We start from the raw sequence: 22,561 nt of genomic DNA, 5'->3' as shown, positions 1-22,561 counted from the left end.
TCGAGTGGTAAGGAATGGAATGGTATGGAATGGACTGCAATGGAATGGAATGGAATGGAATGGTGAAATGAAATGTGAGCTGAGATCGTGCCACTGCACTCCAGCCTGTGTGACAGACACAGATCCTTTCGAAAGAAAGGAATGGGATGGATTGGAGTGGAATGGAATGGAGTGGAGGGCAGGGGTGTGGAGTGGAGAGGAGTGGAGAGTAGTGGAGTGAAGTGGAGTGGTGTGGAATGGCATGGAATGAAGTAGAGTGGGATTGGAAGGAATGGAATGGATTGGAGTTGAGTGAAGAGAAGTGGAGTGGAGTGGAAAGGAGTGTAATGGAATTACATGGAATGGAGTGGACTGGAGTGGAGTGGAGTGGAATGGAGTGAAATGGAATCGGATGGAATGGAATGGAATGGATTGTAGTAGAGTGGAGTGCAGTGGAGTGGAATGGAGTGGAATTTGATGGGCTGTAATAGAATGGAGTGGAGTGGTGTGGAATGGCATGGAATGGAGCGGAATGGAATGTAGTGTAGGGGAGTGGAGAGGAGTGTAGGGGAGTGGAGAGGAGTGTAGGGGAGTGGAGTGGAGTAGAGAGTAGTGGAGTTGAGTGGAATGCAATGGAAAAGAATGGAATGGTGAAATGAAATGTGACCTGAGATTGTGCCACTGCACTACAGCCTTTGTGACAGAGTGAGATCCTGTCAAAAGAAAAATAAGGAATGGAATGGAGTGGAATGGAATGGAACGTATTCTAGTGGAGAGTTACAGAGTGCAGTGGAATGGAATGGTGTGGTTTGGAATGGAGCTGAAAGTAATGTGATGGAGAGCAATGGAGTGGAGGGGAGTGGAGTTGAGTGGAATGGGAGAGGATGGAATTTTGAAATGGAATGTGAGGCAAAATTGTGCCACTGCACTACAACATGGAGGACAGGGTGAGATACTGTGGAAGGAAAGGAATGGAATGGAATGGAAAGGAGTGGAATGAAATGGAATGGAATGGAGTGGAATGGAATGGAATGGAATGGAATGGAATGGAATGGAATGGAATGGAATGGAATGGAATGGAGTGGAGTGGAATGGAGAGGAGTGCAGTGGAATGGAATGAAGTGGAATGGAATTGGATGGAATGGAATAGAGTGGGGTGGAGTGGAGTGGAATGGAAAAGTATGGGAAGCAATAAAATGGAGTGGAGTGGAGTGGAGAGGAATGGAATGGAATGGAAAGGAATGGAATGGAAGGAATGGAATGGAATGGAATGGAATGGAATGGAATGGAATGGAATGGAACGATGAAATGTAACGTGAGGTGAGATTGCGCCACTGCACTCCTGCCTGGGTGACAGACTGAGATCCTGTGAAAAGAAAGGAATCGAATGGAATGCAATGGAATGGAATGTGATGAAAAGGAATGGGGTGCAGTGGAGTGGAGTGGAGTAGAGTGGATTGGAGTGGAATGAAATGGGATGGAGTGGAATGGAATGGGATGGAATGGAACGGATTGGAGTGGAGAGAAATGCAACGGAATGGAATGGAATGGAACGGAATGGAAAATAATGAAATTTAATTGCCAAATGAAATATGAGCTGAGATTGTCACAGTGCACTCCAGCATGCACGGCAGTGTGAGATCCTGTCAAGAGAAAGAACGGAATGGAATAGAGTGAAATGGAATGGAACGGAATGAAGTGGAGTGGAGTGGAGAGGAGTGGAATGGAATGAGATGAAATGGAATGGAGTGGAGTGGAAAGGAGTGTAGTTGAGTGGAGTGGAAAGGAGTGGAATGGAAAGGAGTGGAGTGGAATGGAGGGGAGTTGAAAGTAGTGGAATGTAATGGGATGGAATGGAATGGAGTGGAGTGGAGGGGAATGGAATGGAATAGAATTGGATGGAATGGGATGGAGTGGAATGGGATGGAGTGGAGAGGAGTGCAGTGGAATAAAGTGGAATTAAATGCAATGGAATGGTGTCGAATGGAGTGTAGTGGAGTGAAGTGAATTGGAGTGGAGAAGAATGGAGTGGAAAGGAGAGGGATGGAATGGGATGGAATGGAATGGAGTGGAGTGCAGTGGAGTGGAGTGTAATAGAGTGGAGTGGAGTAGAGTAGAGTGTAATAGAGTGGAGTGGAATGGAGTGGAGTGGAATGGAGTGGAAAGGAATTGGATGGAATGGGATTGAGTGGAGTGGAGTGGAGTGGAATGGAATGGAATGAAGTGGAATGGAGTGGAGTGGCGTGAGGTGGAATGGAGTGGAATGGATTGGAATGGAATGGGTTGGAATGGAGTGGAATGGAGGGGAGTGGAGTGGAATGGAATGGCATGGAATGGAATGGAGTGGAATGGAATGGGGAATAGAAATATGAGCTGAGATTTTGCAACTGAACTCCATCCTGCGTGACAGAGTGAGATCCTCTCAAAAGAAAGGAATGGAATGTAATGGAGTGGAATGGAATAGAAAGGAATAGAGTGGAGTGTATTGGAGTGGAATGGAGTAGAGAGGAATGGAGTGGAATGGAATGGGTTGGAATGGAATGGAAGGGAATGGAGTTGAGTGGAGTGGAGTGGAGTTTAACGGAGTGAACTTGAGTGGGATGGAGTGAAATGGAATGTGTTGGAAATGAATGGAGTGGAGTGGACTGGAATGGAGTTGAGTGGAGAGGAATGGGGTGGAATGGAATGCAATTGAATGGAATGGAGCAGAGTGGAGTGGAGTGGAATCGAGTGGAGTGCAGTGTAAGGAATGGAATGCTATGGTATGGACTTCAAAGGAATGGAATGGTGAAATGAAATGTGAGCTAAGATTGTGCCCCTGCTCTCCAGCCTGGTTGACAGAGTGAGAACCTTTTGAAAGAAAGGGATGGAAGGGAATGGAATGGAGGGAAATGGAATGGAATGGAATGGAGTGGAATGCAGTGAAATGGCGTGGAGTGGAGAGGAGTGGAATGCATTGGAACACAATGGAGTGGAGTAGAGTCGAGTGGAGTGGAGTGGATTGAAATTGAATGGAATGGAATGCAATGGAATGAAGTGGAATGGAGAGGAGTGATTTGGAGTGCAATGGAGTGGAAAGGAATGGGATGGAATGGAATTGAATGGACTGAATTGGATTGCAGTGGAGTGGAGTCTAATGGAGTATAATGGAATGGCATGGAATGTGATGGAAGTTAGAGGTGTGGAGTGGAATGGAGTTGAACAGATTGTAATGGAATCACACGGAATGGAATGGGATTGACTGGACTGCAGTGGAATGGAGTCGAGTGGAGTGGAATGGATTTTAGTGAATTGCAATGGGATGGAATGTGATGGACTGTAATGGAGTGGACTGGAGTGGAGTGGAATGTAGTGTAACAGTATGGAATCTAATGGACTGAAATGGAGTCGATTGGAGTGGAGTGTAGTGGAATGGAGTGGAATGAAGTGGAATGGAAAGGGATGGAATGTAGTGGGGTGGAGTAAAATGGAATGCAATGGAATGGAATGACGGAACGGAATGTGAGATTAGTTAGTCCCACAGCACTCCAGCCTTAGTGACAGAGTGAGATCCTTTTGAAAGAAAGGAATGGAATGGAATGGATGGAATGGAGTGGAATGGGATGGAATGGAATGGAATGGAATGGAATGGAAAGGAATGGAGTGGACTGGAGTGGAGTGGAATAAATTGGATTGGAGTGGAGTGGAATGGAGTGGAGTGGAGTGGACTGGAATGGAGTGGAATGGATTGGATTGGAGTGGAGTGGAATGGAGTGGAGTGGAGTGGAATGGAGTGGAGTGGAGTGGAATGGAGTGGAATGGAATGGAATGGAGTGGAGTGGAGTGGAGTAGAATGGATTGGTATGGATTGGGATGGAAAGCAGTATAGTGGAATGGAATGAAGTAGAATGGAAGGGAGTTGAGTGGAGCAGACTGGAATGGAATGAAATATAATGGAATGTTGAAATGAAATGTGAGCTGAGATTGTGCCACTGCACTCCAGAGAGAGTGACAGAGTGAGATTCTGTGGAAGGATATGAATTGAATGGAATGGGTTGAAATGGAATGGAATTGAATGGAGTTGGTGGAGTGGAGGTGTGTGGAGTGGAGTGGAGACTAATAGGATGGGGTGGAATGGAATAGAGAGAATTGGAGTGGGGTGTTTTACAGTAGGGTTGATTGGAAAAGATTGGAATGGAATGGGATGAATTGAAATGTAGTGGAGGGCAGTGGAGTGGCGTGGAGTGGAATGGAGATGAATAGAATGGGATGTATTGTAGAAGAATGGAGTGGAGTGTAGTTGAATGGATTGGAATGGAATGGAATAAATGGAAAGGAATGGAATGGAATGGAATGAAATGGAATGGTGTAATGATATGTGAGCTGAGATTGTGCCATTGCACTCTAGCATGTGTGACAGAGTGAGAAACTGTGGAAAGATAGGAATGGAATGTCATAGATTGGAATGGAATGGAATGGAAAGGATTGCAGCAGAGTAGAGTGGACGGGAGTGGAGTGGAATCGAGTGGAATGGAGTGCAGTGGAATGGAGTGGAATGGAATGGGAAGGAATATAATGGAATGGGAGTGTAGTGTAGTGTAGTGGAGTGGATTGGAGTGGAATGGGAAAGAATGGAATGGGGTTGAGTGGAATGGAGTGGAGAGGAATGGAGTGGTGTGGAGTGGAATGGAGTGGAGTGGAGTGGAATGGAGTGGAGTGGACTGGACTGGAATAGAATGGAATGGTGAAATGAAATGTGAGCTGAGATTGTGCCACTGCACTGCAGCCTGGGTGACAGAGTGATATCCTGAGTAAAGAAATGAATGGAACGCAATGGGGTGGAATGGAATGGAGTGGAGTAGAGGGAAGTGGAGTGGTGGTGAGGAGTGGAGTGGAGTGGAATGGAGTGGAATGGAGTGGAGAGGAGAGTAGTGGAATGGAGGGGAATGGAATGGAATGGAATAGAGTGGAGTGGAGTGGAGAGCAGAGGAGTGGAATAGAGTTGAAGGGAATGGGATGGAACTAAATGGAGTGGAGTGGAGTGGAATGGAGTGGAATGGAATGGAAGGAATGGAATGGGACGGAGTAGAGTGGAGTGGAGAGGAGTGAAGTGGGGTGTAATGGAATGGAGTGGGGGTGGAATGGGGTGGAATTTAATGGAATGGAATGGAATGAAGTGGAATGGAGTGGAGTGGAGTGAGGCGGAGAGGAGTGGAATGGAATGGAATGGAATGGGATGGAATGGATTGAAATGGAGTCGAGTGGAGTGGAAGGCAATGGAATGGAATGGAGTGGAATGTAATGGAATGGTGAAGTGAAATGTGAGCTGGGACAGTGCAACTGCATTCCAGCCTGGGTGACAGAGTGTGATCCTCTTGAAAGAAAGGAATGGAATGGAATGGAGTGGAATGGAATGCAAAGTAATGAGTGGAGTGGGATTGAGTGGAATGGAGTGGAGCAGAATGGAGTTGAATAGAATGGGATAGAAAAGGATGCAATGGAATGGAGTTGAATGCAGTGGAGTGGAGTTTCATGGAGTGTAGTGCAGAGGAATGGAGTGAAATAGAAAGTGATGGAATGGAATGGAGAGGAATGGACTAGATTGGAGTGAAGTGGACTGAAATGGATTGGAATGAAATGCGATGGAATGGAATGGAGCAGAGTGGAATGGAGTGGAGTGGCGTGGAAAGGAATGGAATGGTATAGAATGGAGTGCAAGGGAAAGGAATAGAATGGAGAAATGAATTGTGAGCTGAGACTGTGCAACTACACCCCAGCCTGGTTGACAGAGTGAGATCCCATCGAAAAAAAGGAATGGAATGAATTGGAGTGGAATGGAATGGAATGGAATGGAACGGAGTGGAGTGGAGTGGAGTGAAGTGGAGAGGTGTGGAGTGGAGATGGGATGAAATGGAATGGGTGGAGTTGAGTGGAGAGGAATGGAATGGAGTGGAATTGAGTGGAATGTAATGGAGTAGAGTGGAGTGGAGTGGAGTGGATTGGAGTGGAGTGGAGACTACTGTAAGGGAATGTAATGGAATGGTGAAATGAAATGTGAGCTGAGATTGTGCCACTGCCCTCCAGCCTGGGTGACAGAGTGAAATCCTGTCGAAAGGAAGGAATGGAATAGAATGGAGTGGAATTGAATTGAATGGAATGGAGAGGAGTGGAGTGGAGTGGATTGGAGTGGAATGCAGGGGAATGCAATGGAATGGAGTGGAATGGAATGGAATGGAATGGAATGGAATGGAATGGAATGGAATGGAATGGAGTGGAATGGAATGGAATGGAATGGAGTGGAATGGAATGGAAAGGAATGGACTGGAGTGGACAGGACTGGAGTGGAGTGAAATGGATTGGATTGGAATGGGATAGAGTGGAGTGGAGTGGAATGTAGTGTAGTAGAGTGGAAAGGCATGGAATGGACTGGAACGAAATGTAATTGAAATGAATGTAGCGGCGTGGAGTGGAGTGGAAGGGAGTGGAGTTGATTGGTGTGGAATGTAATGGGATGGACTGGAATGGAATGGAGATGAGTGGAGGGGAGTGGACTGGAGTGGAGTGGAGGGTAGTGGAATGGAGGGGAATGGAATAGGATGGAAAGGGATTTAGTGGAGTGGAGTGGGATGGAGTGGAGTGGAATGGAATGGAATGGAATGGAAAGGAGTGGAATGGAGTGGAATGGAATGGAATGGAACGGAACGGAACGGAATGGAATGGAATGGAATGGAGTGGAATGGAGTGGAATGGAGTGAAGTTGAGTAGAGTGGAAGGGAGTAGAATGGATTGGGATGGAATGGAGGGGAGTGGAGTGGACTGGAGTGGAATGGAGTGGAGTTGAGTGCAGTGGAGTGGAATGGAATGCAATGGAATGAAATGGAATAGAATGGAATGCTGAAATGAAATGTGAGCTGAGATTGTGCCACTGCACACGAGCCTGGTAGTCAGAGTGAGATCCTGTCGAAAGAAAGGAATGGAACGGAATGGAGTGGAATGGAATGGAATTGAATGGAGTGGAGTGGAGTGGAGGGGAGTGGAGTGGAGTGGAGGGAGTGGAGGGGAGTGGAGTGGAGTGGAGGGGAGTGGAGTGGAGAGGAGTGGAGTGGAGTGGATTGGAGTGGAATGGAGTGGGATGGAATGGTTGGAATGGAATTGAATGTAGTGGAGTGGAGTGCAGTGGAGTGGAGTGGAATGGAGTGGAATCGAATGGCATGGAATGCGATGGAATGCAGTGGAGTGGAACGGAGTGGAATGGAATGAAATGGAATGGAATGGGATGGAAAGAAATGGGATGGAGTGGACTGGAGTGTAATGGAGTGTAGTGGAATGCCGTGGATTTAAGCGGAATGCAATGGGATGTTATGGGATGTAGTGGAGGGCAGAGGATTGGAGTGGAGTGGAATGGAGTGTAACGGTACGGAATGGAATGCAGTGGAATGGAGTGGATTGGAGTAGAGTGGAGTGGAGTGGAGTGGAATAGAGTGGAATTGAATGGGATGGAATGGAGTGGGCTGGAGTGGAATGGAATGGAATGCTGGAATGAAATATGAGCTGAGATACTGCCACTGCATTCCAGCCAGGATGACAGCGTAAGATCCTTTCGAAAGAAAGTCACGGGATGTAATTGAGTGGAATGGATTGGAATGGAAAGGAATGGAGTGGATTGGATTGGTTTGGAGTGTAATGGAGTGGACTGTAGTGGAGTGGAATGGAGTGGAGTGGAATGGAGAGGATTGCAGGGGAGAGGAAATGAGTAGAAAGGAATGGAGTGGAGTGCAGAGGAGTTGAGTGGAGTGGAGTGGATTAGCATGGAATGGAATGGAATGGAATGAAATAGAATGGAATCTATTGGAATGGATTGGAGAAATGAAATGTGAACTGAGATTATGCCACTGCATTCCAGCTTGGGTGACAGACTGAGATCCTGTCGGAAGGAAGGAATGGAATGGAACGGAATGGAATGGCCTGGAATGGGATGGAGTGGAGTGGAGTTGAGAGGAGAGGAGTGGAGTGAAGTGGAATGGAGTGGAAAGGAATGGGTTGGAATGGAAGGGAATGGAGTGGATTGAAGTGGTGTGGAGTGGATTGGAGTGGAGTGGATATCATAGGAATAGAATGGAATGGAGTGGAATTGGTGTAGAGAGGAGTAGAGTGGAATGGAGCATAGTGGAATGGAGTGGGATGAAGTAGAATGGAATGGAATGGAATGGAATGGAATGGAATGGAATGGAATGGAATGGAGTGGAGTGGAGAGGAGTGAGGGGGAATGGAGTGGAATGGAATGCGATGAAATGGAATGGGAGGAGTTGAGTGGAGAGGAATGGAGTGGAGTGGAATGGAGTGAAATGTGATGGAGTAGACTGGAATGGATTAGAGTAGACTGGAGTGGAGTAGAGTGGATTGGAGTGGAGTTGAGAGTAGTGGAAGGGAATGTAACGGAATGGTGAAATGAAATGTGAGCTGAGATTGTGCCACTGCACTCCAGCCTGGGTGACAGAGAGAAATCCTGTTGAAAGAAAGGAATGGAATGGAATGGAGTGGAATTGAATAGAATGGAATGGAGAGGAGTGGAGAGGAGTGGATTGGAGTGGAATGCAGAGGAATGGAATTGAATGGAATGGAGTGGAACAGAATGGAATGGGATGGAAAGGAATGGACTGGAGTGGACTGGACTGGAGTGGAGTGAAATGGAGCGGATTCGAATGGGATGGAATGGAGTGGAGTGGACTGGAATGTAGTGTAGTAGAGTGGAATGGCACGGAATGGAATGGAACAGAATGTAATTGAAATGAATGTAGTGGGGTGCAGTGGAGTGGAGGGGAGTGGAGTTGATTATTGCGGAATGTAATGGGATGGACTAGAATGGAATGGAGTGGAGTGGAGTGGAATGGAGTGGAATGGAGTGGATTGGAGAGGAGTGGAATGGAGGGGAATGTAATGGGCTGGAATGGGATTTAGTGGAGTGGAGTGGGATGGAGTGGAGTGGAATGGAGGGGAATCAAATGGGCTCGAATGGGACTTAGTGGAGTGGAGTGGGATGGAGTGGAGAGAAATGGAATGGAAAGGAATGAAATGGAATGCAATGGAATGGAATTCAGAAATGAAATGTGAGCTGAGATTGTGTCACTGCATACCAGCCTGGGGGTCAGAGTGAGAACCTGTCGAAGGATAGGAATGGAATGGAATGGAGTGGAATTGAATGGAGTGGAGTGGAGTGGAGGAGACTGGAGTGGAGAGGAGTGGAGGGAGTTGATTGGAGTGGAATGGGGAGGAAGGGAGTGGGTTGGAATGGAATGGAATATATTGGAGTGGAGAGCAGAGGAGTGGAGTGGAATGGAGTGGAAGGGAATGGCATAGAATTCGATGGAATGCAGTGAAATGGAGTGGAGTGGATTGCAGTGGTTTTAAGTGGAATGCAATGGGATGGTATGGGATGTAGTGGAGAGCACAGGATTGGAGTGGAGTGGAATGGAGTGTAACGGTATAGAATGGACTGCAGTGGAATGGAGTGGATTGGAGTGGAGTCGAGTGGAGTCGAGTGGAATAGAGTGGAATTGAATGCGATGGAATGGAATGGAATGGAATGGTGGAATGTAATTTGAGCTGAGATACTGTCACTGCACTTCAGCCTGTGTTACAGCGTGAGATCCTTTAGAAAGAAAGGCAAGGGATGGAATTGAGTGGAATGGAATGGAATGGAGTGGATTGGACTGGAGTGGAGTGTAATGGAGTGGATTGGAGTGGAGTGGAATGGAGTGGAGTGGAGTGGAATGGAGTGGAGTGGAATGGAATGGAGTGGATTGCAGTGGAGTGGAAAAAAGTGCAATGGAATGGAGTGGACTGGAGTTGAGTGGAGTAGAGTGGATTAGAGTGGAATGGAATGGAATGGAATGAAATGGAATGGACTCTATTGGAATGGATTGGCGAAATGAAATGTGAACTGAGGTTATGCCACTGCATTCCAGCTTGGGTGACAGACTGAGATCCTGTCGGAAGGAAGGAATGGAATGGAACAGAATGGAACGGAATGGAATGGGATGGAGTGGAGTGGAGTTGAGTGGAGAGGAGTGGAGTGAAGTAGAATGGAGTGGAATGAAATGGGTTGGAATGGAAGGGAATGGAGTGGATTGGAGTGGAGTGGAGTGGTGGGGAATGGATTGGAATGGAATACGATGGATTGGAGTGGAGAGGAGTGGAGTTGAGTGGATTGCAGTGGAGAGGAATGGGATAGACTGGAATGGAGTGGAGTGGAATGGAGTTGATTGGAGTGGAATGCAGTAGAGTGGAATCAATAGAGGTGGAGCAGAGTAAATTGGAATATAATGGAATGGAATCGAATGCAATGGTGAAATGAAATGTGAGCAGAGATTGAGCGATTGCAGTCCAGCCTGGGTGACAGAGTGATACCCTGTGGAAAGAAAAGAATGGAATGGAGTGGAGTGGAATGGAATGGACTGGAGTGGAGTGGAGTGTTGTGGAGAGGAGTGGAGTTGAATGGCGTGTACTGGAGTGGAGTGGAGTGGAATGGAATGCAATTGAATGGAGTCGAGTGGAGTGGAGAGGATTGGAGTGGAATGGGGTGGAATGGAATGGAATGGAACGGAACGGAATGGAGTGGATTAGAGAGGAGTGGAGTGGAATGTAGTGCAAAGGAATGGGATGAAACGGAATGGAGTGGAGTGGAGAGGAGTGGAGTGGATTGTAGTGGAGTGGAATGGAGTGTAGTGGAATGGGATAGAATGGAATGGAGAGGAGTGGAAAGGACTATAGAGGAATGGAGTGGAGTGGAGTGGACTGGAATAGAATGGAATGGAATGGAATGGAATGGAATGGAATGGAATGGAATGGTGAAATGAAATGTGAGCTGAGACTTTACCACTGCACTGCAGCCTGGGTGACAGAGTGACATCCAGTGGAAAGAAAGGAATGTAATGGAATGGAGTGGAATTTAATGGAATGGAATGGAATGGAGTGGAGTGGAGTGGAGTGGAGTGGAGTGGAGTGGAGTGGTGGGGAGTGGAGTGGGATGGAGTGGAGCGGAGAGGAGTGGAATGGAGTGGAGTTGAATGGGACAGAATTTAATGGAATAGAGTGGAGTGGAGTGGAGTGGATTGGAGAGGAGAGGATTGTAATGGAGTTGAAGGGAATGGGATTGATCAAAATAGAGTGGAGTGGAGTGGAATGGAATGGATTGTAGTGGTGTTGAGAAGAGTGGAGTGGAATAGAGTGGAGTGGAAAGGAGTGGAATGGAATGGAATGGAGTGGAGTGGAGAGGATTGGAAAGGACTGGAGTTAATGGAGTGGAAAGGTATGCGATGGAATGGAATGCAGTGTAATGGAGAAGACTGGAGTGTAATGGAATGGAATGGGGTGGAATGGAATGGAATGGAGTGGAGTGGAGAAGAGTGGAGTGGAATGGAGTGGAATGCAATGGGATGAAATGGAATGGGTGGATTGGATTGGAGTGGAATGGAGTAGAGTGGATTGCAGTGGTATGTAATGGAGTACAGTGGAGTGGAATTGACTGGCATCGATTGAAGTGGAGTGGAGAGTACTGGAAGGGAATGTAATGGAATGGTGAAATGAAATGTGAGCTGAGATTGTGCCACTGCACTCCAGCTTGGGTGATAGATTGAGAACCTGTTGAAAGAAAAGAATGGAATGGAATGGAGTGGAATAGATTAGAATGAAATGGAGAGGATTGGAGTGGAGTGGATTGGAGGGGAATGCAGTGGAATGTATTGGAATGGAGAAGAATAGAATCTGATGGAATGGAATGGAAAGGAATGGACTGGAGTAGACTGGACTGCAGTGGAGTGAAATGGAATGGATTGGAATGGGATGGAAACGAGTGGAGTGGAGTGTAATATAGTGTAGTAGAGTGGAATGGCATGGGATGGACTGGAACATAATGTAATTGAAATGAATGTAGTGGCGTGGAGTGGAGTGGAGGGGAGTGGAGTTGATTGTTCTGGAACGTAATGGGATGGACTGGAATGGAATGGAGTGGAGAGGAGTGAAGTGGAGTGGAGAAGAGTGGAATGGAGTGGAATGGAATGGGATGTAATGGGATTTAGTGGAGTGGAGTGGGATGGATTGGAGTGGAACGGAGTGGAATGGAATGGAATGGAATTGATTGGAGTGCAGTGGAGTGGAATAGAGTGGAGTGGAGTAGAATGGAATGGGATAGAATGGAGTGCAGTGAAGTGGAGTGGAATGGAGTGGAATTGAGTATAGTTGAGTGGAATGGAATGGAATGAAATGAAATGGAATGGAATGGAATGCTGAAATGAAATGTGAGCTGAGATTGTGCCACTGCACTCCAGCCTGGGTGACAGAGTGAGAACTTGTCGAAGGAAAGGAATGGAATGGAATAGAATGGAAATAAATGGAGTTGAGTGGAGTGGAGGAGATTGCAGTGGAGAGGAGTGGAGTGAAGTGGAATGTAGTGGAATGGAATAGGTTGGAACTGAAAGAAAAGGAGAGGATTGGAATGGAGTGGATTTGAGAGGAAAGGAATGGAATGGAATGGGATGGAATGTAATGGAGTGGAGTGGAGTGGATTGGAGTAAAGTGGAATGTATTGCAATAGAATGGGATGGAATGGAGTGGAGTGGAGTGGAGTCGAGTGTAATGGAGTGTAGTGGAATGGGATAGAATGTAATGGAGAGGAGTGGAATGGAGTATAGAGGAATGGACTGGAGTGGAGTGGAATGGAGTGCAGTGGACTGGATTGGAGTGGAGTGAAGTTCACTGGAATAAAATGTAATGGAATGGAATAGAATGGATTGGAATGGAATGGAATGGTGAAATTAAATGTGTGCTGAGATTGTACCAGTGCACTCCAGCATTGGTGACAGAGTGAAATCCTGTGGAAAGAGAGAAATGTGATGGCATGGAGTGGAACTGAATGGAATGGAAAGCACTGGAGTTGAGTGGAGTGGAGTGGTGTGGAGTGGAAAGCAGAGGCATGGAATGGGATGGAATGGAGTGGAATGAAGTGGAGGGGAGTGGAATGGATTGGAAAGGAATGGAGTGGAGTGGAGTGGAGAGGATCGGAATGGAGTGGAGAGTAGTGGAAGGGAATATAATGGAATGGTGAAATGAATTGTGAGCTGAGATTGTGCCAATGCACTCCAGCCTGGGTGACAGAGTGAGATTGTGTCAAAGGAAAGGAATGCAATGTAAAGTAATTTAATGGAATGGAATTGAATGTAGTGCAGAGGAGGAGAGAGGAGTGGAGTGGAGCAAAGTGGAATGTAGTGGAATGGAATGGGTCAGAAAGGACGGAAATGGAGTGGATTGGAGTGGAGTGGTGTGGAGTGGAATGGAGAGGAATGGAATGGGATGGAATGGAGTGGAGAGGATCAGAGACAAGAGGAATGGAGGAGAGTGGAATGGGAAAAAATAGAATGGAGTGTAGTGGAATGGAGAGGAGTGGAATGGAGTGGAGTGCACTGGAATGGAGTGGACTGGACTGGATTGGCGTTTAGTGGAGTGGAATGGAATGGAATGGAATGGAATGGAATGGAATGGAATGGTGAAATGAAATGTGAGCTGAAATTGACCAGCTGCACTTCAGCCTGGGTGACAGAGTGAGAACCTCTGGAAAGAAAGAAATGGGATGCAGTGGAGAGGAATGGAATGGAAAGGAATGGAGTGGAGTGGAGTGGAGAGGAGTGGAGTGGAATGGGGTGGAATTGAATGGGCTGGAAAGCAATGGAGTGTAGTGAGTGGATTGGAGTGGAATGGAGTGTAATTTAATGTGATGAAATGGAATGGAATGGAGTGGAGTAGAGTGGAGAGGAGTGGAATGGAATGCAGTGGAATGGATAGGGATGTAATATTATGGAATGGAATGGAATGAAGTAGAATGGAGTGCAGTCAAATGGAGTGGAATGAAATGGAATGGAGTGGAGTGGAGTGGATAATAGTGTAGTGGTGAGGAGTTGAAGGGATGTAATGGAATGGTGAAATGAAATTTGAGCTGAGATTGCGCCACTGCACTCCAGCCTAGGTGAAAGAGTGAGATACTTTCAAAACAAAGAAATGGAATGGAATGGAGTAGAATGGAATGGAACAGAATTGAATTGAGTGGAGTGGAGTGGAGTGGAGTTCAGTGGAGTGGAGTGGAATGGAGTGGAATTGAATGGGATGGAATGGAATGGAATTGGTTTGATTGGAGTGGAGTGGACTGAAGTGGAATGGAATGGAGTGAAATGGAGTGGAAAGAAACAGACTAGAATGGAATCGAGTGTAGTGGAATGGAGTGGACTGGAGTAGAAAGAAATGGAATGGAATGGAATGGAATGGTGGAGTAAAATGTGAACTGAGATAGTGCCACTGCACTCCATCCTGGTTGGCAGAATGAGACCCTTTCGAAAGGATGGAATTGAAAGGAATGGAGGGGAATGGAAAGGAATGGAGGGGAATGGAATGGAATGGAATGGAATGGAATGGAATGGAATGGAATGGAATGGAATGGAATGGAATGGAATGGAATGGAATGGAATGGAATGGAATGGAATGCAATGGAATGGAATGGAATGGAATGGAATGGAATGGAATGGAATGGAATGGAATGGAATGGAATGGAATGGAATGCAATGGAATGGAATGCAATGCAATGGAATGGAATGGAATGGAATGGAATGGAATGGAATGCAATGGAATGGAATGGAATGGAATGGAATGCAATGGAATGGAATGGAATGGAATGGAATGGAATGGAGTAAAGTCGACTGGAGTGGACTGGAATGGAGTGGAGTGGAGTGGAGTGGAGTGCAGTGCATTGGAATGTAAACGAGAGAAGTGAAGTTGAGTGGAATGGAATGGAATGGAATGGAATGGAATGGAATGGAATCGATTGTATTGGTGAAATGTAATGTGAGCTGAGATTATGCAACTGCACTCCAGCTTGGGTGACAGATTGAGATCCTGTCAGACGAAAGGAATGGAATGGATTGGAGTGGAATGGAATGGAATGGAACGGATTGGAGTGGAATGGAGTTCAGTGGGGTGGAGGGGAGTGGAGTGGGGTGGAATGGAATGGGATGGAATGGAATGGACTGGTGTTGAATAGAAAGGAGTGGATTATACTGGAGTGGAGTGGATTGGAGTGGAATGGAGTGGAATGGAATGCAATGAAATGGAGTGGAATGGAGTGGAAAGGACTGGGATGGGATGGGATGGAATGGAATGGAGTGAAGAGGAGTGAAGTGGATTGGAGTGGAGTGAAGTCAACTGGATAGGAATGAAATGGGATGGAATGCAAAGAAGTGGAGGGCAGTGGAGTTGAATGGAGTGGAATGGAGTCTACTGGAATGGAGTGGAGTGGAGTGGAGTGGAGGAGAATGGAGTGGAATGGAATGAGATGTAATGGAAAGGAATGGAGTGGAGGAGAATGGAGTGGAATGGAATGAGATGTAATGGAAAGGAATGGAGTGGAGTGGAGTGGAATGGAATGGAATGGAACGGTGAAATTTAATGTGAGCTAAGAATGTGCCATGCACCCCAGCCTGAGTGACAGAGTGAGAACCTATCAAAAGAAAGGAAAGGAATGTCGTAAATTGGAATGGAATGGAAAGGAAAAATGGAGTAGCGTAGAGTGGATGTGAGTGGAGTGGAGTGGATTGTGGTGGAGTGGAATGGAGTGGAATGGAATGGAAAGGAATGGAAAGGAAAGGAATGTAATGGAATGGATGGAAGGGAGTGGAGTGGAGTGGAGTGGAGTGGAATCGAATGTAATGTATTGGAGTGGAGTGGAGTGGAGTGGAGTGGAGTGGAATGGAATGGTGAATTGCAATGTGAGTTGACATTGTGCCACTGCAATCCAGCCTGCTTGAGCAAGTGAGATACTATTCAAAGAAAGGAGTGTAATGGAATGGAGTGTAATGTAATGTAATGTAATGCAATGATGTGATGATTGATGTGATGATGATGTGATGTGATGTGATGTGATGTGATGTGATGTGATGTGATGTGATGTGATGTGATGTGATGATGTGATGTGATGTGATGTAATATGATGGAATGGAATGGAATGGAATGCATTGGAATGCAATGGAATGCAATGGAATGGAATGGAATGGAATGGAACGGAACGGAACGGAATGGAATGGAATGGAATGGAATGGAACAGAATGGAGTGGAATGGAATGGAATGTAGTAGAGTGGAATGAAGTAGAGTGTAGTGGAATTAAATGGAATGGAAATGAATGGAATAGATTGGAATGGAATGGAATGGAATGGTGAAAAGAAATGTGAGCTGAGTTGTGCCACTGCACTCCATTCTGGGTGAAAGAGTGAGATCTTGTTGAAAGACAGGAATGGAATGGAAAGAAGTGGAATGGAATGGAACGCAGTGGAATGGAGTGGAGTGGCATAGAGAGGAGCGGATTGGGGTGGAGAGGGTTGGAGTGGAGTGGAATGGAGCAGAATGGACTGGGATGGAATGGAATGGAAAGGAGATGAGTGGAGTGGAGTGGTGTGGACTGAAGTGGATTAGAGTGGACTGGAGTGCAGATGATTGGAATGGATTGGAATGGAACGGAATTGAATAGAGTGGAGTGGAGTGGAGAGGACTGGAATGGAGTGGAGTGGAGTGGAATGAAATGGAATGGAATGGAATGGAAGGGAATGGAATGGAATGGAATGGAAGGGAATTGAATGAAAGGGAATTGAATGCTCAAATGGAATGTTAACTGAGATTTTACCACTGAACTGCAGCCTGGGTGACAAAGTTAGATCCTGTCAAAAGAAAGGAATGGAGTGGAAAAGAGTGGAAGGGAATGGACTGGAATGGAATGTTTTGGAGTGGATGGGAGTGGAGCGGGTGGAATAGAGTTGAATGGAATGGGATGGAATGGAATGGAGAGTTGCGGAGTGGAGTGGTGGGTAATGAACTAGAGTGGAAGAGATTGGAGTGGAGTACAGTTGCGTGGAGTGCAGTGGAGTGGAGTGAAAAAGATTGGAATGGAATGGAGTGCAGTGAAGTTGAGTGCAGTAAAGTGGAATGGAGTTGAATGGAATGGAATGGAGTGGAGTGGAGTCGAGTGGAATGGAGTGGAGTGGAATAGAGTGGTCTGTAATGGAGTGTGGCAGAATGGAATGGAAAGGAATGGAATGAAATGGAGTGGAATGGAGTGGAGTGGAGAGGAGGCGAGTGGAGTGGAATGGAATGGAGTGCAGTGGAGTGGAATGTATTAGAGTGGTATTGAGTGGAATGAATGGAGTGGAGTGGAGTGGACTGGAATCGAGTGGAATGGAGAGGATTGGAATGGACTGGATTGGATTGGAGTGTGGTGGAAAGAAGTGCAATTGAAAGAGATGGAATGGAATGGAATGCAATATTGAAATGTAATGTGAGCGGAGAATTTGCCCATACACTCCAGCTTGGGTGACAGAGTGAGATCTTGCTGAAAGACAGGAATGGTTTGGAATGGAGTAGAATGGAATGACATGGAATGGAGTGGAGTGGATTGGAAAGGAGTCGAATGCTAAGGGATGGAATGGAATGTATTGGAGTGGAGTGGACTGGAGAGGAGAGGAGTGCAGTGGAATGCAGTGGAATCGAATCGAATGGAATGGAATAGATTTGCATGGAGTGGAGTGGAATGGAGTGGAATGGAATGAAGTGTACTGGAGTTCAGTGGAAAGGAGCAGATTGGAGTGGAATCGAGTGGAATGGAGTGGAATGGGGTGGAAGGGAATTGAATGGGATGGTGAAATCTAATGTGAGCAGAGACTAGGCCACTGCACTCCAGCCAGGGTGACAGAATGACATACTGTCAAAAGAAAGGAATGGACTGGGATGGAGTGGAATGGAATGGAATGGAATGCAGTGGAGTGGAGTGGAATGGAGTGGAAGAGAATGGGATGGGATGGAATGGAGTGTAGTGGAGTGGAGTGGAGTGCAATGGAATGGAAAGGAATCGGATGGAGTGGAGTGGTGTGGAGTGGGATGGAATGGAATGGAGTAGAGTAGAGTGGAGCAGAGTGGAGTGGGGTGGAATGGAGTGGAACCGAATGGAGTGGAGTGGAGTAGAATGGATTGGACTGGAGTGGAGTGCAGTGGAGTGGAGTGGTGTGGTGTTTAGTGGAATTGAATGGGATGGATTGGAATTGAGTGGTGTAGTATGGAGTGGAATGGAATTGAATGGAGTGGTGTGGAGTGGAATTGAGTGGATTGGAGTGTAACTGAGTGGAATGGAATGCAATGGAATGGTGAAATGTTGTGTGAGGTGAGATTATACCACTACACTCCAGACTGGGTGACAGAGTCATATATTTCTGAAAGAAAGGAATGGAACGGAATGGAGTGGAATGGAATGGAAAGGAATGGAGAGGAGTGGAGTGGAGTCGACTGGAGTGGAGTGGAGAGGAGTCGAGTGGAGTTGAAAGGGGTGGAATGCAGTGTAAAGGAATAGGAAGAAATGGGACTGAGTGGAGTGGAGTGAAATGGAGTGGAATGGAATGGAATAGAATGGAGTAGAATGGAAAGGGATGAAATAGGGTGGAATGGAATGGAGTGGATTGGAGTGGAATGGAATGGGAAGGATTGGAATGGAATGGGAAGGATTGGAATGGAATGGAGTTGAGTGGAGTGGAGCGGAGTGGAGTGCAGCTGAGTGGAGTTGATTGGAGTGGAATGGAGTAGAATGGAATGGAATGGAATGGAATGGATTTGATTGGAGTGTAGTGGAATGGAGTGTAGTGGACTGGATTGGAGTGGAGTGGAGTACAGTGGAATGGAATGGAATTTAAATAATGTAATGGAATGGAATGGAAAGGAATGGAATGGAATGGAATGGAAAGGAATCGTGAAATGAAATGTGAGCAGAGATTGTGTCACTACACTCCTGCCAGTGCGACAGAGTGATATCATGTCGAAATAAATTAATGGAATAGAATGCAGTGCAATGGAAGGGAAAGGAATGGAATGGAATGGAAGGGAGTGGAGTGGATTGGACTGCAGTGGAGTGGAGTGTAATGGTGTTGAATGGAATGTGATGGAATGGAATGGAGTGGAGTGGATTGCAAAGGAGTGGAGCCCAGTGTATTGGAATGGAGTTGAGTGATGTGAATTGGAGTACAGCGGGGTGGAATGGAATGGAGTGGAAAGAATGGAATTGCGAAATGAAATGTGAGATGAGATTGGTTCCCTGCACTCCATGCAGTGTGACAGCATGAGATCCTGTCAAAAGGAAGGAAAGGAATGGAATGGAATGGAGAGGAACGGATTGGTAGGGAATGGAATGGAGTGGAATGGAATGCAGAGGAGTGGAATGGAATGGAGTGGAATGGAATGCAGAGGAGTGGAATGGAATGGGATGGAATGGAATGGATTCGAGTGGAGTGGATTGGAGTGGAGCAGAGTGGAGTTGAGTGGAATGGAGTGGAATGCAATGGAATGGAAAGGGATGGAATGAAATGGAATGGTTAAAGGAAATTGAAGTTGATATTGTGCCACTGCACTCCAGACTGGGTGTCAGACTGAGATCCTTTAGAAAGAAAGGATTGCAATTTAATGGAATGGAATGGAAAGTAGTGGAGTGGAATTGAGTGGGTAGAATAGGATGGAACGGAAAGGAGTTGCTTTGAGTGGAGTGGAGCGGAGTGGAGTGGAATGGAGTGGAGTGCAATGGAGGAGAGAGAATAGATTGTGGTGGATTGGAGTGGAGTGTGGTGGAATGGAGTGGAATGGAACGGAATGGAATGGAAAGGAGTGGAGTGGAGAGGAGGGGAGTTGTGTTGATTGGAATGGAGTGGAGTTGAATGGAGTGGTGTGCAGTGGAATGGAGTGGAATGGAGTTTAGTGGAGTGGATGGTAGTGGAGTGTAGTGGCGTGGAGTGGAATGGAGTGGAATGGAATGGGATGCAATGGAATGGAGTGGAACGGAGTTCAGTGAAGTGGAGTGGAGAGTAGTGAAGTGGAATGGAGTAGAATAGAATGGGATGGAATTGATTGGAGAGGAGTAGAATGAATTGTAGTTGAGTGGAATGGAATGGAATTAAATGGTATGGAGGGGACTGCAGTGGATTGCAGTGGAGTGGATTGGAATGGAGTGGAATGGAATGGTGCAACAAAATGTAAGCTGAGATTATGCTACTGCACTATAGCCTGGGTGACAGGGTGTGATCCTGTTGAAAGAAAGGAATGAAATGAAATGGAATGGAGAGGAATGGATTGGATTGGAATGGAGTGGAGTGGGGTGGAGTATATTGGAATGGAATGGAATGGAATGGAATGGAATGGAATGGAATGGAATGGAATGGAATGGATTGGAGTGGAGGGGAGTGGAGCAGAGAGGATTGGTGAGGAATGGAGTGGAATGGTATGTAATGGAATTGAGTGAAGTGGAGTGGAGTGGAATGGAGTGGAGTGGAATGGAAAGGAATGATTTTGAATGGAATTGAATGAATTGGAATTGAAAGGTGAAATGAAATGTGAGCTGAGATTTTACCACTGCCCTCCAGTCTGGGTGACAGAGTGAGATCCTGAAGAAAGAAAGGAATGGAATGGAATGGAGTGGAATGGAATGGAATGGAATGGAATGGAGTGGAATGGAATGGAATAGAGATGAGTGGAGTGGAGGGATGGAGTGGAGGGAGTGGAGTGGAGGGGAGTGGAGTGGAGGGGAGTGGAGTGGTGGGGAGGGGAGTGGAGTGGTGAGGAGGCGAGTGGAGTGGAATGAAGTGGAATGGAACTGTTTAGAATGGAATGAAATGGAATGTAGTGGAGGGGAGTCGAGTGGAGTGGAATGGAGTGGAATGGAATTGAAAGAAGTGGAATGGAGTGCAGTGGAGTGGAGTGGATTGGAGTGGAGTAGAATGGAGTGGAATTGAATGGATTTGAGGGGATGGAGTGGAGTGCAGTGGAATGGAGGGGAATGGAACGGAATGGAATGCAATGGTGAAATGAAATATGAACTGAGATTGTGCCACTGCACTCTGGTCTGGGTAACAGAGAGATACCATGTCGAAAGAAAGGAATGGAATGGAATGGCGTGGAATGGAGTGGAATGGAATGAAATGGAGTGGAGTGGAGAGGAGTGGAGTGGACTAAAATGGAATGAAGTGGAATGCAAAGGGATGTAATAGAGTGGCGTGGAGGGGTTGGGGGGAGTGGAATGAAGTGTGATGGAGTGGAATGGAGTGGAATGGAATGGAAGGGAATGGAATGAAATGGACTGGAATGGAATGGAGTGGAGTGAAGTGGAATGGAGTGGAAAGGAATGGGATGGAATAGAATGGAGTTGAGTGGAGTGGAGTGGAGAGGAATGGAATGGAGCAGACTGGAATTTAGTGGACTGGAGTGGAGTAGAATTTAATGGAATGGAACAGAATTGAATGGAAAGAAATGGTGAAAAGTAATGAGAGCTGAGATTGTACTATGGCACTCCAGCCTGGGTGAGAGAGTGAGATCCTGTCAAAAGAAAGGAATGGAATGGAATAGATTGGAACGGAATAAAATGGAAAGGAATGTAGTGGAGTGCAGTGGAGTGGAGTGGAGTGGAATGGAGTGGGATGGAATACGATGGAATGGAATAGACTGGAGGGGAGTGCAGTGGAGTGCAGTTGTGTGGAATCGAGTGGAATGGATTGGTATGGATTTTAAAGGAGTGGAGTAGAGTGCAGTGGATTGGGGTGGAGTGGAATAGAGTGTAGTTGAGTTGAGTGGAATGGAATGGAGTGCAGTGGAATGTGATGTAATGGAATGGAGCGGACCAAAGTGGAGTGTATGGGGTGGAGTTGAGTAGAGTGGGGTTGAGTGGAGTAGAGTGGAGTGGAGTGGAGTTTATTGGAATGGAATGGAATGGAATGGAATGGCATGGAATGGAATGGTGAAATGAAATGTGAGCTGAGATTGTGTAACTGCACTCCAGACTGAGAGAGAGAGTGAGAACCTTTCAAAACCAAGGAATGGAATGGAATAGAATGGAGTGGAGTGTAGTGCAGTGGAGTGGAGTGGAGTGCAGTTGAGTGGAGTGGAAGGGACTGGAATGGAATGGACTGGCATGGAATAGAATGGAGTGGAGTAGAGTGGAGTGGAATGCAGTGGAATGGAGTGGAATGGAAAGGCATAGATTGGGATGGATTGGAGTGGAGTGGAATGGAATGGAATGGAATGGAATGGAATGGAATGGAATGGAATGGAATGGAATGGTGAAATGAAATGTGAGCTGAGATTGTGCCACTGCATTCCAGCCTGGGTGACAAGGTGACATCCTGTCTAAAGAAAGGAATGGAATGGACTGGAGTGGAGTGGATTATAGTGCAGTGGAATCTAGTTGAATTGAACGCAATGGAAAGGAATGGAATGGAATCGAATGGAATGAAATGTAGTAGAGTGGAATGAAGTGGAGTGGAGTGGAATTTAATGGAATGGAAATGAATGGAATGGATTGGAATGGAATGGAAAGGAATGGAAGAGTGAAATGAAATGTGAGCTATGATTGTGCCACTGCACTCCAGCCTGTGTGACAGAGGGAGAACTTGCCGAAAGAAAGGAATGGAATGGAAAGGAGTGGAATGGAATAGAATGGAGTGGAATGGATTGGAGTGTGGTAGAGAGGAGGGGACGGTGGTGGAGAGGAGTGGA

The sequence above is a fragment of the Nomascus leucogenys genome, chromosome 15, assembly GCF_006542625.1.
Source record: "Nomascus leucogenys isolate Asia chromosome 15, Asia_NLE_v1, whole genome shotgun sequence".
Taxonomy (NCBI): domain Eukaryota; kingdom Metazoa; phylum Chordata; class Mammalia; order Primates; family Hylobatidae; genus Nomascus; species Nomascus leucogenys.
This window is presented reverse-complemented; position numbering follows the sequence as displayed.